Source organism: Felis catus, chromosome B4 (assembly GCF_018350175.1).
Source record: "Felis catus isolate Fca126 chromosome B4, F.catus_Fca126_mat1.0, whole genome shotgun sequence".
Lineage (NCBI taxonomy): Eukaryota > Metazoa > Chordata > Mammalia > Carnivora > Felidae > Felis > Felis catus.
The window spans coordinates 72,333,654-72,354,374 of record NC_058374.1 but is presented as its reverse complement, the minus strand read 5'-3'; the positions used below and the strand labels follow the sequence as shown (position 1 = coordinate 72,354,374).

General features: G+C 37.9%; 1 long non-coding RNA gene across 1 annotated transcript in view; it reads right to left on the bottom strand.

Annotated features, from left to right (window-relative positions):
* Window positions 1–2,986: 2,986 nt before the first annotated feature.
* Window positions 2,987–20,721, bottom strand: part of LOC109501547 — a 58,364-nt gene continuing 40,629 nt past the window's right edge. Inside the window, exons 5-7 of the long non-coding RNA XR_002159673.3 lie at window positions 8,118–8,183; window positions 4,146–4,293; window positions 2,987–3,117 (exon numbers count right to left, since the gene is read on the bottom strand). This is a non-coding gene — a long non-coding RNA (uncharacterized LOC109501547). The remainder of the gene's footprint in view (window positions 3,118–4,145; window positions 4,294–8,117; window positions 8,184–20,721) is intronic.

Here is a 20,721-nt window from a genome sequence, read left to right as displayed (position 1 = left end):
AATGAAGGAGGTGATTAATGTTATGGAATTTGTGCCAGAAAGACATTAAAGGCAGTTGCTGTCTCTCGCCAGCTGCATGGCCTTTAGCAAGGCACACGACCTTTCTAAGCCACAGCTTTCCTATTGAGCTCATATGGTTGATGCGTGTGAGTCCTGTACAGGGAAAATCATTAATATTCCCAAATACATATATTGAAAGCAATTTCGATCCGAGTCTCACTGTTGTTATTGTTGTTGGTTTTAACCCATCAAAATCATTCTGAAGTTCACATGGAAGAAAAAGTGCGTGAGTATTGTCAAGAAAGTTCTGAAGGAAAACAAACAATGAAGGGAACTTGCCATACCAGAGAGTAAACTTTCCTACATGGCTACTACAACTGAAATAATATGGATATTAGCTCAGGAATGAACAAACTGATCAATGAAACAGAACAGAGAGCACAGGAATGGATTCAAGGTTTCTTTAAAATACGAACTTAGTATAGAGTGATGCTTATATTTCAATTTAGTGGGAAAAAGAACAATTACCTTATATATAGCATTAAAGTAATGAAATATTCACCTGAAAGAAAAACAAAGAGATCTGTAACTTGAATAAATACAAAGAGAATATTAGTATATAATGAAGACTATGAATCTTGGGGGTAGGGTAAGGGCATTCATGGGCAAGGCAGAAAAATTCACAGATCATTAAGGAAATAGATTGACTTAAGTATATACATAAAATTTCTGAATGTCAAAAGGCACTATTAAAAAGTTGAGAGACAAATGATAGAGTGGGAAAGAATATTTGCAACAAATATTAGAAGATGCTAATTTCCCTTTTATTTTAGACAATGACTCTTGCAAATGAATAAAAGACAAGAAATATAACGGAAAAATGGGTATACAAGATGATTAGTAATTATCGGATGAAGGAAACAAATAGTAAACATTTAAAAAGATGCTGTATCGCAGTGATGGTCAGGGATATGTACACTAAAGAAATAAAGAGATATGTTTCATGTATTGGAGAGACAGGAATTAAAAAAAAATGGACCAAATCTACTTTGGCCAAAGTGTGGATAAAACTGATACCTCTTAGACACTACTGGTGAATGCGTGAATTGCTAAAACGTTTTTGAAAGTCACCTGGGGGGCGCCTGGGTGGCTCAGTTGGTTAGGCGTCCGACTTCAGCTCAGGTCACGATCTCCCGGTCTGTGGGTTCAAGTCCCGTGTCGGGCTCTGGGCTAATGGCTCAGAGCCTGGAGCCTGCTTCCGATTCTGTGTCTCCCTCTCTCTCTGCCCCTCCCCCGTTCATGCTCTGTCTCTCTCTGTCTCAAAAATAAATAAACGTTAAAAAAAATTTAAAAAAAAATGAAAGTCACCTGGTAATATTAACTTTATTTATTTACAATTTTTTATTGTTTTATTTTATTCTTTGAGAGACGGAGCATGAATGCGGGAGGGACAGAGAGAGAGAGGGAGACACAGAAATCCGAAGCAGGCTCCAGGCTCTAAGCTGTAGCACAGAGCCTGGTGTAGTGCTTGAACTCATGAACGCGAGATAATGACCTGAGCCAAAGTCAGATGCTCAACCAACAGAGCCACCCAGGTGCCCCGTAATATTGAATTTAAATGTGCAGATCTTTGACCTAGAAATGTCACTTCTAGGAATCTAACTTACCTAAATAGAAGCACTAGTTTTAAGGAAAAAGCTGAGTGAAACTGCATATTTCTGCATTTAAGAAATGAACACCCCCAAACGCTGAAGTGCCCTGAACATCTACCAGTAAGACAAATATTGAATAGGTTATTATTTTATGTATACTCTAGAATATTTTGAAATATTTACATAGGTCTACACTCATTGATTTAGACAAATATCCATGATATATTGTGAAGTGAAAATAACAAGGGCTAAATAATAGTTGTAATACATTTGAATTTTTATAAAGGGGCTGTATAGGTGGGTGTGTGTCTAACTATAGGACTATGTAATATCTGGGGTGTTGGGGGTCACAGAAAGACTTATGGAAGGATACATTCCAAAATGTTGGAAGCAGAAGAATGGAACTAAATTGGGGGAGAACATTAATTTTCCATATGTTGTTATTGCTTGAATTACTACACAAAGCCTTCATTACCTTTATGAGTTGAATTATATCCCCCTCAAATTCATATTTAAAGTCCTACCTGCTCTCCAGTACCCCAGAATGTGCCTTATTTGAAATTAGTACAGATGTAATCAGTTAAACTGAGATCATACTGTAGTAGGTGTTCTGATGACTGGTACCCTTATGAAAAGGGGAAAGTCAGAGCATCAGACAGGCATCGAGGGAAGCCGATGTGAAGACACAGGGAAAAGATGGCCATCTACAGTCAAGGAGAGAGACCTGGAGCACCGACCGCCTCCCCTCATAGCCCTCAGAAGGAGCCAACCTTGCTGTCAACATCTTGCTTTTAGACTTCCAGCCTCCAGAACTGCAAGACAACAAATTTCTGTTGTTTAAGCCACCCGATTTGTGGTTCTTTGTGATGGCAGCCTTAGCAAATGGATACAATTATTGTGGAAATTAAAAACCAATAAAGTATTTTTGAAAAAGGTGAAGAATAAAAAGAACTGCATTTTGTATGTTTATGCATTCAAGAAACATTTACTAAGTATCTATAATGTGCTAGGTATTCTATTTTAATTATTTTTCTTAATATTCCAGAAATACCAGAGGGTAAGAATTAGTGTCCACATTTTACAGAAGTTCTGGAACTTTTCCAATGTCACACAATGAATAAATTTCGGGGTAGAAGTCAGAGCTATGCTGTAGCTGCTTTTCTGTGCCAAATCCCACCACTGAGTGCTTGATCTCCTCTTTGTCCATTTCCAATCTTTAGTGAGCATTCAGGAAAAAGTTAGTTCGCCCGTCCCCATTTCTATAATGTCAACGTGAGGCCCAGAATAATGATGTCAGAATGACATTGCCCATAAAGTATGATACCAAAGTGGAATGATTTTATGGAATCTCCTTTTATTGTATTGTATTGAAGGGAAAGACAGTGAACAATGGTTATAGCTTTCTCTTGGTTGTTTTCAACATTTCATGTTCATTTTTATCTTGCCAGTTGTCTAACCTAGAGAGCTAAAAAAAATAGGAAGATGGAGGAAAGAAATATTTCAGAAGTCATATGACTAAATCATAGATAGGTGGTTTGGCTCAACAATTTATTTCAGAGTTTTATCAAGGAGAAGTCAAATTGAAAATACCCATGACCTTGTGATACAGATGTTATATTTTCCAAATCTTTTAGTGTAGGGCAGAAGGTTTGTTGCTGTATTTGGAAAGAGCACCCTGATGACCTCTTCTATTAATTCTAGTGATGGCAACTATATATGCAGGATGCTTATTATTTTATGCTACCATTTATGGATAAATTCTTATTGATCCAGCTCAATGATTACTTTCTATCAGCCTCTCTCAGGTCAATTTGTTGCACCTTCTTCTTTGCACTAGTAATACACTTTTACATACAGAATATATAATGTATTCCTAACAACATGTATTCTCTTGCATTATTTATGTGTGAGAACCTTTTGCAAAATTGTAAATTTGTCAGAGTGTGAGACCGCTCAATCTCTACGTTCATTAGGATCTCAAAACCAGGCATACAATAAGTGATCAAGAGAGCAGAGAGGATTAGAGGTGTAGGGTGGGTTAGCAGTGGGATGGCCGAAAAGCAGCATCCCCATCCGGATGGGAGACCACCTCATCATCCATCTTCCCCCCAGGTACTATACACCTCCAGTGGGCATGCTCACAACTCAGTGGTTTGCAGGCCATTCCCTTTTCCAAATGCCCGCTCCTCTTCCTATCCTTCTGTCTCTCTGTCCCTGGCAGAGTACAGTCAGTAGTAGGGATATCAGTGCCATTACTAGTACTGGTAATAGCTGATCCTTCTATAGCATTTATTGTGTCAGGCACTGTTCTAAGGCTTTACATACACTAAATCTCTTAGATAGTTACTATTATTAGCCCCATTAAATAGATGATAAAACTAAAGTGCAAAGAGATTAATTAAGTTACACAGCTAATAAGTGATAGAGTCATAATTCAACACAGACAATCTGGTTCCAGAGTCTATGCTCTAAACCACTATGTCTTAGGCTTACCTCATATGAGGTACATGGGTCACGACGGGCCTTCACCACTGGAAATCATTTCAAGCTCCAGAGACATTATCAAAGAGCCAAACTGGACCTCCCCAAACTGGATCCACAAGTGCAGGGGGCAAATCTCCAAAAGATGAAGGATCCAGATCTAATCAAGCATGTGAAGAAAATTCTTACCAGCAGAGGCCAACCATGTCATAGAACTATATATATTGTAGCATTTATTTGAGTAGAAAATCACTGGACAATAGAACCTTTGGCTTACCTCTCTGGCCAGAAAATGTGTGCCTCTTTCCACATCTGAAAAGAGCTCAATGGGCCTAGTACTGGGAGGAGAACCCACTAATTATGGCTACATACTACTGTCACCATTCTGTAACAGCAACCTCCCTACCGCCACCTAGTGTGCAGAATTAAGCAGGTAAAATGTTCCGAAGTGATCTTTGCATAAGAGGATGACTTGGATTGGATGGCCTCTCATGATCTAATGAAATCTTCCTCTTTTTCTTTATTAGTTTATGGATTTTTCTACTTTCAGTTGGCCCACTGTGATTGGGTTTTTTCTGAGTTGTCTTTTATCCTAGAAACTTGCATCTTTCCCCTTCAATTATTACTAATTTAATTCTTATGCCTTCCCATTTTCTCATGTGGAACTTCGGTTTTACTTCTCAGAAGAATGAGTCCATTTGAATAACATACTAATCCCAAGTTAAACACTATCCCTCTACATAAGTTAAATAAAAATTAGGCAAAGGTTAAAATGATATCTTTAAATATATTATGGATGTACTTCCAATGAAGTTTTGCCCAACTACCCATAAAAAAATAAACCACTATGTCTTCTTTTCAAAAAATATTTATTTATTAATTCTTTTCTTTTCCCCTCAAGTTAGTTAACATATAGTGTAGTCTTGGCTTCAGGAGCAGGCCCCAGGCCTACCATGGGGCTCAAACACATGATCTCAAGATCAAGAATCACATGCTCTACCAACTGAGTCAGCCAGGTGACCCACTATATCTTCTGAACCAAGGAAACCATACCTGTAATTGATGTGTGGTAGAGAAAGAGAATTGATAAAAGATTATGTACGTAATTTTATGTATCTATATTGAGCTGTTCATAATTAAAATACAAATGTCTCATTTAGTTGTCAAACTTCAGTGTAGGGCCAAGGCTTTTTCTTTGAGAACAGGTCTGCTGACTGAAGTTTCTCATAGTTGATCTTGCATTATTTTTATCCTTTTTGCATTTTTCATTAAAGAGGAAGAGAAATTTAAGTACACTTGCAAAGTAATGAATGCAGTTACTTTTAGGTGTCTTACCTACACAATACAACAACAACTTCAATTTTTTTTATAGGGATTAATTCATGGAGAATTTCCAAAGCGTACGTTTTTAGAGACCAACAATTCTATTCCTTTTCATGCTGAAATACAATTGGTTTACAAAATACTTAATTTGAGTAATTACAATCCTTAATACAATTGGCCCACATTCTGGGGAATCAACATGTCTGACGTGATAAGCACACAAGTCTTCAGTGAGGGGGAAAGTCTGGGGCACTCCAGAGGACAGTCACTCCCACCAGGAACCAGTAGCCATGGATTCCAGGCAGTATGTTTCTAGACGGGACAGGAGTGTTGGTTAATCTGATGTTAAGTGGCAATGACTGAGCAAGTGCTAATGTATTGTGTGTCCTTGCCTCCAAGGCTAATGTATTGTGTGTCTCCTTGCCTCAGCTATCCCTGTGCTGCAAGACTTCTCTGGTCATGTCTCCACCTGACACAGAGGTAATTGTTTCCTCTTCAGTGACTGCACAGTACATTGTTTCTAGTACATACTTAAAAAAGCGTGGTCATTTTTTGGATTTTTTTTATTGTGATAAAATACACGCAGCATCAATTTGCCATTTTAACCACTTCTATCTGTATAGTTCAGTGGCATTAATTACATTCATATTGTTATGCAGCCATCACCACCACCCATCTCCAGAACTCTTTTCTTCTAGTAGAACTGAAACTCTATACTCATTAAATAGTAACTCTCCATTTCCTCTTCCCCCAGTCCCTGGCAATCACTGTTTTACTTCTGTGTCTATGATTTTAAACATAATAGGTACCTCATATAAGTGGAATCACACAGTATTAGTTTTTGTGTATGTCTATGATTGGCTTATTTCACTTAGCATAATGTACGTCATCAAGGGTCATCCACACTGTAGCACGTGTCGGAATTTCCTTTTCTCAAGCTGAATAATATTCCATTGTATGTATATACCACATTTTGTTTAGAAGTTCATCTGTCCTGGGACAACTGGGTTGCTTCCATGTCTTAGCTATTGTGAGTAATGCTGCAATGGACATGGGCATACAACTATTTCTTCAAGACCCTGCTTTCGATTCTTTTGGGTATTAAATGGGATGTTTTTGTTGTTGTTTTTTTAAAAATAGGTAGCTCTTCCTCCCTGGAATGTGTATTACATTTTACACTTTTAGTGGATAGCACACATCCTGGCACATAGTAATTTAATAAAGCCTTGTTAATAAAACACACTCTTCTACAGATAAACAGAGATAATCATGGCTCTAGGCCATGCAATTTGTACCCAGAGTACTGCTCAAACCTGTAGTAAAGTTAATTTGAGAACATTACATCATTCTTTTCCTGAAACACTGTGAATCTATCACTAAGATTTCCTTTCCTCCTTTCTCCTCTTTTCCATCAGTTATTGTGTAGAATTATACATGTCTTCTCCCTAAAACTCTGGGGTCTACCTCATTTTTCTAGCTGTAGATTCCTATATATAAATTCTAGGTGGCAGAATTTTCCAAGGAAACCACAAATCACTCTTAATTCATGATGTCTATTTATAAAAGAGTCTATGTCTTTAGAATAAAACATGAAATCTCATATTTTTACTTAGCATTTGATGCAGACATTTTGGATAGCTACTGAATGTTTACATCAGCTAACTGATCATCATTACTGCCATGAAAAGATTCAATTTCCAACAGCTTAGAAGGCTGTATGAAACTTCTGAAGGGAGAGCATACATTTTAAAGTTTAAAATAAAAAAAAAAAAGAAAAAAAGGAATGCTTTGAAGCCATTGACATAGGCACACCAGAAACAATTTAGCAAAGAAACATTTCAAAAGAAAAAAGGAACCAAACCCTGATGAGGTTGCTTGCTGTCAGGGACTGTTTGAGCTAAACTGCTGACCCAGTGAAGTCTATGTTATTAGTGAAGTGTTATTAATAACCCTTTTAATGGGATGAGTTCTACATTTTTTTCTCCTTCACTGCTATTATAAGGAAACTATGTATTTTTGGCTTCAGTCATGACATATTAACGTTATTTTTTACAATGATTTCCTGTATGTACTTTTTACCGGTATAATCTATGAGTGATGGTTTGAGAGAAAGACTAAGAGACTAGAGGAAGAAAAGACCAAAAGAAGAAAAAAGAAAGAACGAAAAGAAAAAGCTCAGGAAATACAGGAACTTTCTATTTATGAGAATTATGTATGAGAATATTTTTTGTTTGCATTTAGATTGTAGCTGTCTTGCTAATTGTTTTTCCATTCGAGTTTTATTGAGCTAGGACTTATCTTTCTCACTTTACATTTTATTATTTAGTAAATGATATTATCATGTAAACATATTTGTAAGGGTGAGGATCTGATTTCGGTAATGTGTTTATGAGCTCATTTAAGGACACAAGCTAAGGGGCCACAGAGGGTGAGAAAGGACTTCAGAGGATGCATTCAAGTTCTCACTGCAGAAAACTGAAGGGGAACGTGTGCAATTAGCTTTCATTGCTCTCCTCCCAAACCAAAAAAAATCTATCGAAGATACCCTTAGTTTTAATTGCAAACACACAAGTCTGCAAACAGTAGTTATTTTACAGTATTTGTCAGAAGTATCCCTGGACAACAGCAAACTGGGTAATTTTCCTGCATTCTGTGTGTTACCTTCTTTCTAGCTGATGCTCCTGTTCACTGTCCCCTGAACACACGCACGCACTGCCCAGCAGTGACCTAGAGAGGAAAGAGTTAGGGAATATTTATTTACAGAGCTTACATATTCTGTATGTGGGGACATACACAATAAAAAATTAGTACACAGCATACGTCAGGTAGGAACAAGTACTCTGAAGTAAATTAAATCTGGAAAAGAGACTAGAGAATTATAAGGGCACATGTATGTATATGTGGGCATTTATGTGTGCATGCATGTTGGGGAGTACCTAACGAGGTGGTGTTTGAATCAAAGCCTGGAAGAATCATAGGCATGAGCTTTGTAACATCACCCTTAGGCTCAGGCAAGAGGGCAGTTTCCCCAGGCTCTGCTGGCTAGAGGGACGCACATATCACAAACACACAAAAACAAATTTGTAGAGAACACATGAGTGCTTCTGTTACTCAGAACCTGGCGCTCAGTGCTGGCACAGCACAACGAGTGACCCTAAATGTCTCTCCTCATGAATAAAACTGCTCAGGCTCCAGGGAAACTCTTGTCAAAAATCTCTTGGGCTGTGACCTCAAAACTAAAGGCCACAGTGTCCTAATGCTGTTAGGGTGGGTGAGTTGCTCCGCGGTTCAAGCTGAAGAGGATACATGTAACAGCGGCGCTAAGGTGAAAGACAGGTTATATGGGATTGTCAGATTCCTCTCGGAAAATAACATATTCTTGCATGGTGAAAAACTATTTCCCATTGATGCTAAATGTCCACTTCCTTCCTTCTTTTCATGTTCTGATTTGTAGTTTTGGAGATACAAATTAATTCGACTTTTTACACTGAAATTAAATGGACATTGAACACCAGAATTGTGGGTCATTTTATGTGTATAAAAATATTTACTACAATTTACATGCTTTTTCCAAAAAAGAAATACAATTTCATCTTTACTTAGACAATTTAATTAAAATTTTGATAGTCATTATAGATATTATTAAATTTAGAAATCTTTGATACTGTCTACTATATCATGTAATAACCATAGCTTTCCACTGAAGAAAAATTGTCACCAAGAAAGTCCATTTGTCAAGGCAAGAGAATATAATCTATTTCATCTGGCAGTTTGTTGTCTTAGCATTTTATTTATTTATTCATTTGTTTGTTTTTTGAGAGAGAGCTTGCACATGAGGAACAGAGAAAGAATCTCAAGCAGGCTCCACGCCCAGCACAGAGCCCGATGCGGGGCTCAATCTCATGACCCGTGAGATCATGACCTGAGCTGAAATCAAGAGTCGGATGCTCAACTGACTGAGTCATCCCGGCACCTCTGTTGTCTAATCGTTTTAAACACAAGGTACAGAGTCTCTATTTTCACTTTTGCCTTGGGCTCTTGAAATGTGAAGGGTGAGTCTAGAGCCCTGCCAAGATCTGAGGAAAGAAAGTTCTGGGCTAAGGGAAGAGCAAATGAAAAGGCTTTGATAAGAAAATGAGAATGGCACTTGTGAGCATCAGCATACAAGCCAGCTATAACAAGAGGGAGGTAAGCCAAAGTAGGAGCAATAAGAAACAAATGAGAGGCAAGCAGGGGCCAAATAATCTAGGTGTGTCATTGGATGAAATGTGGATTTTAGTCTAAGTGTTGTAGGAAGCCTCTTGAAAACTGAGAGCAGGAAACTGACACCATAGGTATTAAAAAAAATCACTCAGGCTGCTGTAGGGAACAATGCTGGAATTGAGGGAAGAGCCACCAATCTATCACAATGGTTCAGATAACAGATGATGGGTGTGAGCTAGGGAGATGGTGGGGGAAGTCATTGGAGTTGGATGGGATTTATTTTGAGACCAGTCAACAGGACTTGCCCATGAATTGACTGTGGAATGAGAGAGAAAGAGAGAAGTCATGAGTGACTCCGAGGTTTTCAGATTAAGCAACAGGTGGGAAGACTGGGGAGACACTGCGTTTGGAGGAGAAAATCAGGACTACTATCTTATATTAAATTTGAAACACTTCTTAGACATCCAAATCTAGATGTCTAGTAGGTAGTTGGATATCTGAGTTTAGAGTTCAAGAGAGAAGTCAGGAGTGCTGGAATCTTGTTGGGACCCAGGAGCCCAAGCTGTTGGTTAGTCTTGAAATTGATGCAATTGTCTAGGGACTGGATGTTGATAGCCAAGAGGATGGAGTCCTTCAATATTTAAAAGTTGGGAAGAGAAGGAGTCATCTCACCTGAAATGTCACCCTCTGCAGGAAGCCCTCCCTGATCCTTCAAGCTAAGTTTTGCTTTTAGTTGATTCCAGACTACCCTGTAGTTTTTACATTGATCAGTAACCCTTATGAAACAACAGTGCAATCCCCTATTTCTCATTCCCTCTAAACTGCAATCTTCTAGAGAAGAAAAACCTTGTCTTGTATGCTTTTTTTTATCCCCAGCATCTGGTATAGTGTTTGGCTTCTATTAGTATTCAATAAATATTTCTTGAATAAATGAATTATTAAGCATTGATAAAAAAATTGGAGGATACTTAATAATTTTTATAATTAAAGTCATCAAAGAGTGTCCTTTAAAAAAACCCACTGATTTCACTATTGTTTTTAAATAACGTATCAGTAATTTTCCGAATTAAAGCATCTCTTACCTATTTGCAAAACATTTAAAAAATTCATCACCCCATGTTCATGGATAGGAAGACTCAATATTGTCAAGTTGTTAGTTCTTTCAAACTTGATCTATAGATTTAATGTAATACTAACCAAAATCCCAGGACATTATTTTGAGACTATTGACAAACTGATTTTAACTTTATACAGAAAAGCAGAAGACTCAGAATAGCAACACAATATTGAAGGAGAAGAACTAAGTTGGAGGACTGACACTACCTGAGGTCAAGATTTACTGTAAATTACAATAATCAGGAGAGTGTGGTATTGACAATATTATGGCCAAACAGATCAATGGAAGAGAATAAAGAACTCAAATTAACATACATATAGTCAACTGATACTCAACAACATACAATGGAGAAAAAGTCTTCAAGAAATGATGCTAAAACAATTGGACATCCACTCCACAAAAAATGAATCTAGACACAGACTTTACATACTTCACAAAAATTAAATCAAAATTGACCAGAGAATTAAATGCAAAGCCCAAAACAATGAAATTACTAGAAGATAACGTAGGAAATCCAGATAACCTTGGGCAAGATAACGGCTTTTTAAGATACCACCCTAAAGAAGGCACAATCCATGAAAGAAACACTTGATAAACTAGTCTTCATTAAAATTAAAATTTTCTGCTCTGTGAAAAACACTGTCTACAGAATGAGAAGTCAAGTCACAAACTGGGAGAAAATGTTTGCAAAAGACACATCAGATAAAGGATTGTTATCCAAGATATACAAAGAACACTTAAAACCTAACTATACGAAAACGGCCCAATCAAAAAATGGGTGGAAGATCTGAACAGCCGACTTCACCAAAGAAGATAAAAAGATGGTAAATAAGCATATGAAAAGATGCTCAACATCGTGTCATTAGGGAAATGCAAATTAAAACAACAATGAGGTAATGCTACACATTTATTAGAATGGCTGAAGTCTAAAACACTTGACAACAAATGGTGGAGAGGATGTGGAGCAACAGGAGCTCTCATTCCTTGCTGGCAGGAATGCAAAATAATACAGCCACTTTGGAAGACAGTTTGGCAGCTTCTTACAAAACTAAAAATATTCTTACCATCTGATTCAGAAATTGTGCTCCTTGTTATTTACCCAAAGGAGCTGAAAGCTTATGTCCGCACAAACATGTGCACATGGATGTTTATAGCAGCTTTATTCATAATTGCCCAAACTTGGAAGTAACCAAGATGTCCTTCAGTAGGTGAATGGATAAATAAAGCGTAGTAAGGCCAGACAATAGAATATCATTAAATGCTAAAAGGGAATGAGCATCAAGCTATGAAAAGGCATGGAGGAAATCTTAAATGTGTATCACTAAGTGAAAGAAGGCAATCTGAAAAGGCTACATACTGTATGATTCTTCTAACTATATGACATTCTGGAAAAGGCAAACTGCTGAGACAGTAAAAAGATCAGTGGTTCCCAGGGGTTAACAGGGAGGGAGGGATGAATAGGCAGAACATAGATTTTAAGGGTAGTGAAACTATTTTGTAGGATACTATAATAGTGGATGCATGTCATTACACACATTATACACTTGTGAAAACCCATAGGATGTACACCAAGAGTGAACCCTAAGGTAAACTATGGACTCTGGGTGATAAGGATGTATCAATGTAGGTTCCTCATCATAATGAGTGTACAACTCTGGTGTGGGATGCTGATTCTTAGGGAAGCTGTGTGTCGGGGGGGGAAGGAAAGAATATTTGGGAGCTCTCTGCACTTTCTGCTCAATTTTGCTGTGACTCTAAACTTGCTCTTAAAAATAGTCTATTTAAAAAATCATCATTTTGGGTATCACTGTCCTTCACTTCGTAATGTTCAGTGTCTTGAAAATAATTGTTTCAGATCTGTGGGTGCATACATATGGTGGAAAGGTACACTGGTCTGACTGACTCCATCTTGGCTTGAAGTGGAAGTATCTCTCTTCTAACATTTGTGTTGGACTGACGGATAAAATGATATCAGAAGACATGAATTCTACATTATTACTTTGTGTGTAAAAACTATACCTTTTTATGTTTAAGCTCCTGTAAGAACTACTCATTTTAGGGAAACCTTTAGAAACAGTTCACTAATAGGCATAACCAAGCTCCATGCCCACTTTTGAAAAAGGCAGTCTTCAGTATTGCCCCATTCTCTCAGGTGGTGACTTTTTTTTTTTTAACGTTTATTTATTTTTGAGACAGAGAGAGAGCATGAACGGGGGAGGGTCAGAGAGAGGGAGACACAGAATCTGAAACAGGCTCCAGGCTCTGAGCTGTCAGCACAGAGCCCGACGCAGGGCTCGAACTCATGGACTGCGAGATCATGACCTGAGCTGAAGTTGGTCGCTTAACTGACTGAGCCACCCAGGCACCCCAGGTGGTGACTTCTTAATACACATATCCAGTGCCTTGGGACCTCCTGAGTCTCCAGAATTCCCTTCACATCCTACTTTACTCAAGTCTTCACTCTCGTCTCAAGTTTTTACTCTCTTTTGGTTCAGACAATCTGCTCTGGACTATAGCCCGCCCTTGGCTATTACAAACCACAGAGAGAATGGGTATTATTGGGTTAAGTGCACTGTGCCTGCATTTTAATGGACCATCTGTAAATGAAGTTCTAATGCACAGTAAAGACTCCAATGACAGAAATTCTAAGTTTTCTGGCCGCCTGGTGGAAATGATATTTTTAGGTAGGTCAGAGTTTTGATGTTGCTGTATCATACACATTCAGCTGGCTCCTAGTCTCCCTTTTTTAGGATCAACCCCATCAACAGGTAAGTGCCTTTGGTTTTTCCTTTATTAACAAAAATTAATTCGTTTACACTTTTGAATTTCTCTGTATTTCCTTTTAAAAGAGCAACATGTGAAAGTAAAATGGTCATGTCATTCTTTCCATTCCTACTAGTCATAATAGGGATTAGTCAAAGAGAAATGACAACAGTTAACCATGGAACTTGAAAAATCTGGAAGCATTTTTATGTTTGTTTGTAAATGTCCTTGTTTTATGTACTTAAACACAGAAACTAGTTTTCTGAAACCTTTGAGGTTTCTCATCTGTTTGAACCTGGTGTAATTTTACAACTATGAAAGTGACATTCTAGTAACCTCTGAAAATTGGTGGATGGGACAGGAAATCAAGTTATTAATGCAAACTGAAATGAGGGTTAGCACATAGTAGTCTGCTGAAAATTCACAACAGCATATGTTGGCTAATTTGACAGTATACTGTCTAATTTCCTGAATAAATGCAGTTTTCCACTTTTGCGATAATCGAGTCATGAAAACAAAGAGATGATAAGTAACGAACAACATTTACATATGCATGCATGAGGTCTGGAGGGTGTAGACAATACTGTGGCTTTGTCTTTGGTGTTGGGAATAGAAACATAAAACAGCAGAAGTAGAAATACAGTCCTTGTCCTAAAAAAAATTTACAACCTACTTGAGTCGATCCCAAAGACAAGTATTTAACCCAGCAGGAAATAAAAACATGGAAGGTGAACAAGCACACAAATATTTTTACTGGCTTATACCCTCAGATCTTCCCATTCTTACCCATGTGTGAGAGTGATGATGTGTTTAATATTAACTTATGAACAAAACCGCAGAGGGCAGCGCTCTCAGATCCCAAGTCTGTGGCTTACATTGCATCATTTGAACTGAAGTTCACTGTAACAACAGACCAGGCTTATTGTGATGAGCCAACAAGTACATGGATAAAGGAGTCTGGTGAAAGAGTCCTATTTATACAAGTGGTTCTGCTTCATGACATCATACTCAGTGTGGTTATGTTTTACTCATTTCAAAGCAAAGGACATCTGTCCTATCCTAAAAACACCAGACGACTGTAGAAGAAAAACTCTATTTCATTTAGAGAAAATGAACACTTAAATATACGAACTGTATAATCTGCATAGAGTGCAACACATTTGTTATATGAATATTAGATGCTGAGAGTAGCTTGATTATTTCCATGGACAAGAGATTTTTAATATCTAAAAATAACTACAGTTTAGTCACTGTAGTTGCATAACTTTCTATTCTAATCTACCATCTGAAAAGCAAATTCATCTATTGGAACCTAAAGATGTGTGTTACAGGGTTATTTCATACATGGCAGATTTTCAAAGTCCTGCAATGATGACATTGATATAGTGCCACTACTCTGTTATAACCTTTGTATATTATTTAAGTGTAACAAATACTTCATTCATGGCTTGCCCTAAACTTTGCATTTGGTGACACTCTTGCTGCTGTGTTAATATCAGGTCTATTAAGCTGGACCTCATGGTCCATTACCCTTTCTTTAGATTTGACCCCATGAAGTTTAGGGGTCTTGAGCACAGTGTGAAAAAGCAAAGGGTTTCACTCTCACCCAAGGAGCTCATTAGGACTTTATAGAAACACAATAAATACTCACACAGTACTAACACTTGCACTGAGGGATGCTCACCAGACACACAGCCTGGTGTCAGAAGGTGACCATTGTTCCTTTTATCCAAGCCTGCACACTGCATTAGCCCGTTCTCTAAAGAGAGTGCTCATTTGTAATCTGGCATCTTTTTCTTTGTCAGAAAGATTCACTTACTGGTATTCTGGCTTTCTGGGATTTTTTTTCTACCCTTCTATGTCTTGATCCATTTATTAATGCTTCCACTTAAAATCTGGGTAATGTAATTTCAATCGGTTCGTGAAACAATCCCAAAGGGAACTGCTCACAGCAATACGTGAACAGCAGGCCCTTATTCTCTCATAAACTACACTATCATTCACTAATCCCATTTGCCTTATTAAATACAGTTTTATAATGCAGGTAAATATTATTAGATTGGCTCAGGGGCACCTGCCACCATCCCTGCAAATACTTTAGCTTCAATTTTAAAGTCTAGTGAGCATTAACTCTCTGGTATACCTTCTCACATTTTAAAATGTTATAGTAAAGAGTTATGTCATTACAAAGACCAAAATTTGATTTCATCATATTATTATGCCCAACCACCGCCATAAGCAGGTTTCCCTTGTCAGTACATGTGCTGCCGAAGCGAGCACAAGCAGGTTTCCCTTTTTAAAACAGATTTCAGTCTGAAAGTGTCACAGAACATTTTCTTCCAGGGGCTTGTAGGCAGCATGAAATGGGATTTCTATCCAGAAGTAGAAGCAGTTTGTTACTATGAAGACCTTTTCCCTAGGGATGGTTTTTATAAGGTACCATTGGAGACTCCAACTCTGCTATTCAAATTAATCAGATTTCCTTGGGCAGAATGCCTCTGGAACCCCCTACAAAGACTCTTTTCCTCTTCCTACTCTGCAAATTACTTATGAAAACACTGGATTATACAAAAGGGTTTTTCCACTTATGTCAATCAAGGATTGATGGTTTTCTTTTTGTTTCTAAAACAAGAAAATGAAGGGACAATTTTATTTTATAAAGTCTGGATGAACCACCTCACTGCATAATTTTCCAAGACCATTTCACTGGAGCCTTGGGAAAAATATTGGCAACTCAGTAATTTCCAACTTGAGACCATGTGATAAGACTCAAATGTAAGCCAAATTAACCTTTTTTTTCTTTTTCTTTTTCTCTTTCTCTTTTCTTTTCTCTCTTTTTTCTTTTCTTTTCTTCTCTTTTTTTTTTTTTTTTTTTTTACTAACCATCTATTCTTTAAAGAGAAAAATGATTTAGAATATGGGCAGGCATATGCCAAGAATATCCACTCATGTTTTACTGAGTTAGGAATTCTGCTATTCATATTACAGCTACAAAACTGGATAAGATGGCACTAGGAGTCAACAGCTTGGTGGAATAGACTCAACTCACCGCCATACAACATAGCAACATATACTACTAATAGAGGCTGGGACAGAGGTGGGGAGAGTAAGGGGACAGAAGAAGAGGGAAGAAAAAAACTTTGAAGGAGGAGAATTTTCCTAGGCAATTAGTGGGGGAAAGGCATTCTATGCAGACTGTACAACATGAAGGAGGAAGACATCCAGGTGTGAAAGCTCCTGGTGTATTTAGGGAGTACTCTCCCTGCACACTTGAGGCAGGGAGCTGGGAGTTGGGAAGTGATGAAAAATGTTCTTGGAAAGTCAGGGCAGAGCTAGCATGTGAAGGCCTCCAGGTATCCTCTTAAGAAGGAATTTGCTATTTCTCTTGGTGACACTGAAGGATTTCAAAGATCCACCGGAGGAATGAAAGAAACCACTAATATAGTCGGATCATTGCTCCAGGAGGACAACTGATGGCAAGGTGGAGGATAATCTGGAGAGGGAGTAATCTGTTCACAGAGAATGATAGAGGCTATTACAAGAATCCATGTAGGCAATACATAAAGGCCTAAACTAGGGAGGTGGAAAAGAGTAAGAAGTAATATAGTTAGGAGACATTTACGAAGTAGAATTAATAGAATTTAATGACCAACTGCTAATGCAGATAAGCAGTGAGAGGTAAGAGAAAGAGAAGTTTAAAGTCCAGGTTGGGTGATTGTAAATAGTGATTCCTAAGAATAGGTAAGAATATAATAAGTTTCTAAGAGCAGGTAAGAATATAGTAAGTTTGGTTTTGGATGAGGTGAGTTTGAGGCACTAACTGGAGAAGAACTTTAGGTTATTGGAAATATGAATCTAGAACTCAGGGAAAATGTCAGGAGGAGTTTGAGAATCATCTTCTCAGAAGTGAAAGTGGAAGCCTTAGGAGTAGATGAAATCATTCAGGGAGAAAGTTTCAGGAGAAGAAGAAATATTTCCAGTTGTGTATCACCTCCAAAGAACAGAGAACTTTCCTAGATGCTATGTTGAGGAAGAATTTAAGGACCCCTTCAGGAGTAGTGGGACAGTGCACCATGAGTGATGACTAGTATCAACCATTGGTTCCAGAGAGGAAAGTGGTTGCATCTGCATCAGATGTTAACCATTCCCAATAACAGAAGGGACTCAAGAACACACCCCTGGAGAACACCAGTCCTTAAGGGATGGTTGGAAAGTTTGTGCTGGCAAAAGAGAACAAGAACAGGGTTAGGAGGAAAATGAGCCAGTGTGCAGTATCTTAGTGCAGTATCTCAGACATTATAGTCAATATTTGTTGAAGGAATGGATAAATTACAAAGTCAAGTGTTGACAACCCTACTGCTATTAGGGTGATATGAAAGGTCAGCAGTCTGATTCACAACAATATCCCCAGGTACTCTGGGTTAAGGATATTAATGCTTTGGTTATTTTCTCTATGGGAGAGTGCTATTTTCCCACTTTTCACATAAATATGGAAATTATTCTAGTGTATGATCATTTGGAATATTTGGGTTAAAACTACAGAAAAACTATTAAAATAGTAACAGGATAAAAGTTTGTATGATTTGATGTAGAAAGTTGAGAAATTAAGTGTAGAAAAATAATGGTTAAAGGTAAAAAAATGAAAATGAAGGAAGGGTACTCTTTGGGAGGTATCTAGAGAGGCATGACCTAAATTCTCCCTTTTACACCCTAAAAGACAAATTCTTTTTTTTGTTAACTTTATTTATTTATTTTGAGAGACAGATAGACTGCAAGTGGGGGAGTGGCAGAGAGAGAGGGAGAGAGAACCCCAAGCAGGGTCCGTACTGTAGCCTGAGCTGAAATCAAGAGTCGAATGCTTAACCAACTGAGCCACCCAGGCGCCCTTATAAGACAAATGCTTTTAAGAGTCAAAGGAGAGCAGACGCTCCATCTATCCAGATAACATACAGAATCAAATACTTCCAGCTTGCAGTGAGCATGCAAACACCACGACCCTGTTATTTGGGCATTTTGTATTTGAAGAGACTTCTTTGCCTCTGAAATTGGGAGTCTAAAAAAAGCAACTATCGACCTATTAAATACTTTCTTCTGAATATCATGCCTGAGTATGATACTAGTCAACCCGTCATGGGTGTGTGGCAGAATAAACTAAAGGGTGGAGAGGATTTAGAAACAAGTGGAATGTAGTTGCAACCATGAGGAGACAACGTGTGAGGATTGTATTATGTCTGTTGGATGGCAGTAAGGAAGGGGAACAAGTACCAACACAAAAACACAAATATAAGTAACTAGAATATTCAGTAATTATAATACATATGCTAAGATAAAGTCCAAAGAAGGAAGAAATTGCATCTTCCTTCTTTGGAAGGAAGGAACAAGAATCAGCAAAACCTCTTTGCAAGACTTTCCAAAACCTTCCAAAGATGAACAAGAAGACTGGCAAAGCCTCTTTGGAGAAGGTAGGGTTTGCACTGAGCCTCAAAGGAAAAACACAAAATTCTCATCAGCGGCTAGTCGGAGGTAAGGTAAAGGCAGGTAACTAGAGCAAGAGCAAAAGAAGGAAAGTCTGGCAAATTCTGGAAGAGAGAATGAACCAAGTGACCCATATAAGACCCTTGAGGACTCTCGAGTCTCTGACTCTGCTCTTCACCACCCCATCTTACTCCCCTTTACCCTTTTGTGTTTTCTTTGGCTTTGGGTCAGGCAATGGTTGCTTGGGCTCCTGCCAAAGGAAAAAGAAGTGTGAAGATGCCCTCGTGTCGCCTCTATCTCTTATGGTGCATAATGCTCTGAGATGATGCCGGCTTGAGGTTTTGCAAGCCAGCTTACCCCAGCTGTTGGAAGAAGAATTTACTGATGTAAGTCTGAAAACCTCAGAGGACCTACAACAAAAGAACATTCACTAAAAATGGGAAGCCAGGAATCAGTTATCTTACATGGGCTGTGAGGAGGTGCTGGAAGAGGGACTCCAATATTTCTGAACTTTTGTAGCTTTAAAGGTTGGAAAATATGACTTATCTTTGGATAAGAGTCTTGCTTTTTTTCTGGGAAGCACAGCTTTCTTGGTAAGCCTTTTAACCATGCAGATGTCATGTGCCCTACTTATTGTTCTAGGGGCAGCCCTGAATTGGTCATCTAAACTCAACTGTTTCTAACGAGAGGCAGAGTAGCCTCACTGGGATTAAATGCTGGACTTTTGACTTTCATTTGCCAGAATTTGGTATAAGCTTCTTGATGGCAAGATCTATCTTTTGTGCTTCTTTATATCTGCCATATTTTATTTTATTTTGCTTAATACATTATTCTGTCTTGATTATTGCCTGGCCCTCTACAAAGTAATTTACACATAGAAAACTGAGAGAGAGGGGGCTCTGAGAGAAAGATTTTCATTATCCCCTGGGGTTTTTAATGGTTTAACTCAAACTTATTTTTTGAAAGTATAAAATTAATACATACCTCACAATAGCCAAAAGGTGGAACCCAAATGTCCATCAAGAGATAAATGGATAAACAAGATGTGGTATATACATACAAAAGGCAGTCTGATACATGCTACAATGTGGATGAACCTTAAAAACATCAACTGAAAGATGCCAGACCCAAAAGGTCTTATATGATTCCATTTATATGAAATCTGATACACAGCATATATGATTCCATCTATATGAAATATCCAGAATGGGCAAATCTACAGCGACAGAAAGCAGATTAGTGACTGTCAGGCATTGGGGAGAGTGGAAACTGAGGAGTGAATGCCTAATATATAGAGAGTTCTCCCTTTGAGGGGATGTAGTAGTTCTGGAACCAGATAGTAGTCACAGCATTGTGAGTGAACTTAATACCACTGCCTGGTATATTTAGTATGGTTAAAATGGTAAATGTTATGTTAGGTGTATTTTGCTATAATAAAAAATAAATTTAAAAAGTTAATTCATGCTCATTGTAGAAAATTTATCCCCCAGTGAATTATATTCTCTGACAGGGTTGCCAAATAAAGTACTACACTTCTACTAAAAAATTATTCATTGTTGATCTGAAATTCTAACTTAATGAGATTCCTATGTATTTATGCTAAATCTGGCAGTACTACTCAGTGTGAAAATCTTGGTTTTGTGTTTGCTTTATCCTAAGCACTTAGGATAGTGTCTGGAACATGGTAGATATGTCCTCAAAAAATAT